Source organism: Cyprinodon tularosa, unplaced genomic scaffold, assembly GCF_016077235.1.
Source record: "Cyprinodon tularosa strain WSP-4 unplaced genomic scaffold, ASM1607723v1 ctg957, whole genome shotgun sequence".
Taxonomy (NCBI): Eukaryota; Metazoa; Chordata; class Actinopteri; order Cyprinodontiformes; family Cyprinodontidae; genus Cyprinodon; species Cyprinodon tularosa.
In genome coordinates, this window is record NW_024039737.1 from 162,761 (window position 1) to 169,251 (window position 6,491).

General features: G+C 48.8%; 1 protein-coding gene across 1 annotated transcript in view; it reads right to left on the reverse strand.

Moving 5' to 3' along the window:
- The window catches only part of pear1 (platelet endothelial aggregation receptor 1), a 65,751-nt gene extending 59,554 nt beyond the window's left edge, over window positions 1-6,197 (reverse strand). The window contains exon 1 of the mRNA XM_038275388.1: window positions 5,727-6,197. The gene's annotated coding sequence lies outside the window, so the exon portion shown is untranslated. The remainder of the gene's footprint in view (window positions 1-5,726) is intronic.
- Window positions 6,198-6,491: the final 294 nt, after the last annotated feature.

Genomic DNA, 6,491 nt, shown 5'->3' on the forward strand with positions numbered 1-6,491 from the left:
CTGAATGTAGAGAACAGTCTGGATGCAGAGAACAGTCTGGATGCAGAGAACAGTCTGAATGTAGAGAACAGACTGGATGTAGAGAACAGTCTGGATGCAGAGAACAGTCTGAATGTAGAGAACAGTCTGGATGCAGAGAACAGTCTGGATGTAGAGAACAGTCTGGATGTAGACACCAGTCTGGATGTAGACACCAGTCTGGATGTAGAGAACAGTCTGGATGCAGAGAACAGTCTGGATGCAGAGAACAGTCTGGATGTAGACACCAGTCTGGATGTAGACACCAGTCTGGATGTAGAGAACAGACTGGATGTAGAGAACAGTCTGGATGCAGAGAACAGTCTGGATGTAGACACCAGTCTGGATGTAGACACCAGTCTGGATGTAGAGAACAGTCTGGATGCAGAGAACAGTCTGAATGTAGAGAACAGTCTGGATGCAGAGAACAGTCTGGATGTAGAGAACAGTCTGGATGTAGACACCAGTCTGGATGTAGACACCAGTCTGGATGTAGAGAACAGTCTGGATGCAGAGAACAGTCTGGATGCAGAGAACAGTCTGGATGTAGACACCAGTCTGGATGTAGACACCAGTCTGGATGTAGAGAACAGACTGGATGTAGAGAACAGTCTGGATGCAGAGAACAGTCTGGATGCAGAGAACAGTCTGAATGTAGAGAACAGTCTGGATGTAGAGACCAGTCTGGATGCAGAAAACAGTCTGGATGCAGAGAACAGTCTGAATGTAGAGAACAGTCTGGATGTAGAGAACAGTCTGGATGCAGAGAACAGTCTGGATGCAGAGAATAGTCTGGATGCAGAGAACAGTCTGGATGTAGAGAACAGTCTGGATGTAGAGAACAGTCTGGATGTAGAGAACAGTCTGGATGCAGAGAACAGTCTGGATGTAGAGAACAGTCTGGATGCAGAGAACAGTGTGGATGTAGAGACCAGTCTGGATGTAGAGAACTGTCTGGATGCAGAGAAAAGTCTGGATTTAGAGAACAGTGTGGATGTAGAGAACAGTCTGGATGTAGAGAACAGTCTGAATGTAGAGAACAGTCTGGATGTAGAGAACTGTCTGGATGTAGAGAACAGTCTGGATGTAGAGAACAGTCTGGATGTAGAGAACAGTCTGGATGCAGAGAACAGTCTGGATGCAGAGAACAGTCTGGATGTAGAGAAAAGTCTGGATGCAGAGAACAGTCTGAATGTAGAGAACAGTCTGAATGTAGAGAACAGTCTGGATGTAGAGAACAGTCTGGATGCAGAGAACAGTCTGAATGTAGAGAACAGACTGGATGTGGAGAACAGTCTGGATGCAGAAAACAGTCTGGATGTAAAGACCAGTCTGGATGTAGAGACCAGTTTGGATGCAGAAAACAGTCTGGATGTAGAGACAAGTCTGGATGCAGAAAACAGTCTAGATGTAGAGACCAGTCTGGATGTAGATAACAGTCTGGATGTAGAGACCAGTCTGGATGTAGAGAACAGTCTGGATGTAGAGACCAGACTGGATGCAGAAAACAGTCTGGATGTAGAGAACAGTCTGAATGTAGAGAACAGTCTGAATGTAGAGAACAGTCTGGATGTAGAGAACAGTCTGGATGCAGAGAACAGTCTGGATGCAGAGAACAGTCTGTATGCAGAGAACAGTCTGGATTTAGAGAACAGTCTGGATGCAGAGAACAGTCTGGATGTAGAGACCAGTCTGGATGTAGAGACCAGTCTGGATGCAGAAAACACTCTGGATGTAGAGACCAGTCTGGATGCAGAAAACAGTCTGGATGTAAAGACCAGTCTGGATGTAGAGACCAGTTTGGATGCAGAAAACAGTCTGGATGTAGAGACCAGTTTGGATGCAGAAAACAGTCTGGATGTAGAGACAAGTCTGGATGCAGAAAACAGTCTAGATGTAGAGACCAGTCTGGATGTAGAGAACAGTCTGGATGTAGAGACCAGTCTGGATGTAGAGAACAGTCTGGATGTAGAGACCAGTCTGGATGCAGAAAACAGTCTGGATGTAGAGACCAGTCTGGATGCAGAAAACAGTCTGGATGTAGAGACCACACTATACAGGTCAAAGATTATTCAAGATGGGTTTTGCTCAATCTAACATCTGTCCACAGTGCACTAGCAATCATCTTGATAATTATATTCACGCGTTATGGTTCTGCATGCCGGTTCAGAGGTTCTGGGTTCAGGTATGTCAGGATCTATCACTGTGCCTGGGTTGTAAAATCCCACTTTCCCCTCCAGTTTGCCTGCTGGGTGACTTTGAGGGAAGCTCTCTGGAAAAAAAATCAGTTTGCATGGCCTTCACTGCATTATGTATCGCAAAGAAAACTATCCTCATGAATTGGAAAAGTAAGGATAAACTCAGCATCAATCAGTACAGAGATCTGTTGTTGGATCATATTAATCTTGAGACAGCATCTGCATCCCCATCAGACCGATCTCTCTGGGCTCCCTTGATCGGCTCCATCACTTAGTGTAGTGGGGGGCTGTATGGCACGTCCTACGGGGCGCGGGGGCTGGTTCGGGGCTCCTTGGGTCCTGCGGGGCTTGGGGGGCACTCGGAGAGGGGTGTCTGGCGGGTCTGACCCATCAGGGCGGGGCTTGGGATGCCTCGGGGATTCCTACGGCAGCCGCTTGCGGTGCTCTCGGGGGGTTCTGTGGTGGCGGACGTGGGTTACTGGCCTGGTAGCTGTGCTGCTGCTGGGTGGGTCCGGATGTCTGGGGTCCCTAGGGCGCGTTGCCCTCAGCGGGTGCCCCGGCGTCAGGGGTTCGGGTTCTGTGGGGAATCTTTGGTCCTGGGATTATCGGATGTGAGTGTTATGTGTGAATGTGCGTCCGCGTTATATTTTTTTTTTTTTGGCTCATCTCAGAGTGTGTGTGGTGTGAGTGGGGGCTCTAAGGTGGGAAGGTGTGATTGAAACTGTCAGTTTTTCTTTCCCAGTTTGGGATCTGAACTGCTCCCTCTCACAAGCACATCTTAAATCTCCGCCAAGTGCGGCGCCCATTCCCCCCGTCCTGCTCTCCCTCCGCTGGCTGGCATCGGGGCTCGCCGGTGCACTGGTGGACCCGGGTGGATGCCTGGGTGGCTGCTGGCTCATTCCTGGCTGCTTCTCCGCTGGGCCTGCCCCCCAGGGTACGGCTGGGGCTCGCGCCAGGGGGTGGGGCACCCCTGGGGCCTCGGATCCCTGGGGCCAATGGCCAGATTCAATTAGGGGTGGCTGGCTGCCAGCAAAGCCCGCGGACTCGTCCCCGTGGCTCCCGGGGGCTCCGGCATTGTGGTTTCTTGGGGACTTCCTCGGGACTGTCTCTCCTCCTCCCTTGGTGGGGGTCGGATTTCCTGGGCTGGCCCCTCCTTTATGCCTTCGCTCTTGGGGTCCCTTTGGGCGCCTGGGGCTTTGGGTCTCCCGGCGCTGAACTCAGTGCTCTGGGGGGGCGCCTCTTTGGCTCTCCACAACCACTATTGAGCATTTTCTCTATGGATAAACTTTACATGCAGTAGTGCACCCTCACTAACAACTACAGGTGCTAGGCTCCAGGTACTCAGAGATTCACTTCCACACAGAAACTCCACATTCATGTCTTCAGGTAACACAGAGTACATGTCAGATTAAATAATACTACTTCAGCCATAGTATCTAGGTGTTACTTTATCGTATGTCTCCTTCCATGTCTGTTGGTTGTTCTGTTCTTTTTCCATCTCTTTGCAGGTGATGAAGCAGACTGAAGATGTTTTATCATTATCTCCCTTTTATCTCCTCTTTCTTTCATCTTTTCTCCTTTTTTTCTGTTTATCCTCCTCTGTTCTATTTACATTGCAGTGTCCATATAATCAGAAAACTCCCTGCATGATTATAATAAAGCTATTTATAAGCATGAAACAATTGGAGCAATATGGCGATAGCCGTACTGCTCCAATTGTGAAAGTAAAATCTGTTGGGCTCTTTTTGGCATCAAGACAATTATTCTTATTGCCACACACTAAATAAAAAAAAAAAAAAAAAAAATATATATATATATATATATTGAATATAACTCTGTTTTAGATAACATTTGGTCCCACTCCATTTCAGTGTAAAATTGACTCTATAACTAGTGTCAGATCATTTCATTCATGGTAGAATCTCAGAGCCCAGCGGGTAAACGACAGCAGATAGAGGAACAGTTACTCTCATTATTAACTCCAACACTGGAGCAGATTTACACTCAGTACACTTAAAAATACTCCATTTAGAGCTCAGTAAGTTTAATCTGAATGTTTCACACCCAGACTTTTACTGTGAAGAAGGCAAACATCACTGGCAGAGAAAGGGGGCCGCCTGAGGGCCTCCGCTGGCCCCAGGGCCTGAGGAGAGAAGCAGCCTGAGGGCCTCTGCTGGCCCCGGGGTCTGAGGAGAGAAGCAGCCTGAGGGCCTCTGCTGGCCCCATCAGGGCCTGAGGGCCTCTGCTGGCCCCAGGGCCTGAGGAGAGAAGCAGCCTGAGGGCCTCTGCTGGCCCCATCAGGGCCTGAGGGCCTCTGCTGGCCCCAGGGCCTGAGGAGAGAAGCAGCCTAAGGGCCTCTGCTGGCCCCAGGGCCTGAGGAGAGAAGCAGCCTGAGGGCCTCTGCTGGCCCCAGGGCCTGAGGAGAGAAGCAGCCTGAGGGCCTCTGCTGGCCCCAGGGCCTGAGGAGAGAAGCAGCCTGAGGGCCTCTGCTGGCCCCAGGGCCTGAGGAGAGAAGCAGCCTGAGGGCCTCTGCTGGCCCCAGGGCCTGAGGAGAGAAGCAGCCTGAGGGCCTCTGCTGGCCCCGGGGTCTGAGGGCCTCTGCTGGCCCCAGGGCCTCCATGTTTAGGCCTGAGTTCAGCTCTAGATCATCAGCAGGAGGAGAAATTACTGATCCAATGAAATCAATGGATTGTTTCTATTCTAGGAGAAACTGAACATCTGAGAGGAATAATGAATCAGTCTGACTTTAATTCTCAGAGCGACCGCCTCCTGAATCACAGACGGCCGCCATCTGTAGTCAGTCGGCATTTATTAAAGAACCAAAGGGCCAAACGGGCCCTTCAGCTGCTCACTATTAACACGGAACCAACAGATAACGGGAATCCAGCTAATTCCAATTAAAATCATCCAACATGTAATCAAACCAATCAGTGAGAATTGTCTGTAAATGTTCTAATGCTCCATCGATGACAGTCGGCAACATTTGAGGATAATTTATATCTGACAAACAGTTAAAGGAAAAAAATCTGATTTTTTTTATAGTGCAGAGTTAATGAAGCTCCTTCTAAAGACTAAAGTCTTAAACAATCAGTCAGATCAGCTGATCTTCTGATGCCAGAAAGAAGCAGACGATCACAGACTGAAGGAGCTGAAGATGAGCGACTGAGGAAGACCAGACTGCAGGCTGGTCTTTAAACAACCAGCAACATTTGATCCCAGCTGGAAGTTTGAAGATCTCAGCGTTTGAATCCAGAGAAGCAAACATCATGTTTCTGTCTCAGTTTCTAATGTGGACAGAAAGAAGCTGCTGGGAATGAAACACAAACCAACGTTAACAGCAGCCTGGATGCATGAGGTCTGCTGAGCTGCCAGCGCATCAGCTCAGCTCCATCAGTCCCAGTTTGGAAGCAGCTGTTTTATTTTCCAGAAGAGAAAAAGCAGCAAACTCTGAACAGGGGGGGCCACAGGGGCCACAGGGGCCCCGGATCTGATCTAGAGGCTTTTACTCACCTATCAGCAAACAGCTGGCCGCTCAGAAAAGGTTCCCTTCATGAAAACAGTCCGATCGTCTGGAACCAGGATCTGCTGAAGATCCGAGAAAAAACTGAGAAGAAAAGCAGCCGAGCATCCAGATGGGGGAGGGACCAGGAGAGCAGCCAGAGAAATGGAAAAATATTCCTGAGAGGAGCGAGGGGACCGAGGGAGGAAGAGGAGGAGGGGGAGGTCGGCTGATAGTTGGACCTTAAAGGAGCCTCCAGGAGGAAACTGGCATTCAGGGAAGAAAAGACCTGAAACTTTATTAACAATAAAAATGTTTTTTAATCCAAGAGAAAAATAATTTTTCTATTTTTTCTTTTATTTGAAGGGAAAGATCTCCTCCTTTTGATCTCCTTCTCCTTGCTTGTCCAGATCCTCCTTCCTCCCAGCAGCAGGTCTGCAGCATCTTCCTTCCAGGAGGTTCTGCTGTTGGTCCTCCTGGGTTTTGTTCTGGTCTCAGAATTGAAGTCTGGATTTATGGTTCTGTGCTTCCTGCTGCTGCAGCGCTGATGCTTGCTTTAAATAAACTTCCTCTGACTGTAGAGCCTGACATCTTTATGGCGGCTCGTCACGACCGGAACTGACCGGCCAGAATCAGGAAGACTGCAAAGAAAAAGAAGGAAAACATGAACAAAAATGTTTTTTAAAACAAGGGAAGAGATTTATCAATGAACAAGATCGTCTCACCTGACAGGATGTCAAGAACGAAAACAAAATCTATTTTCTAATATTGTGGAA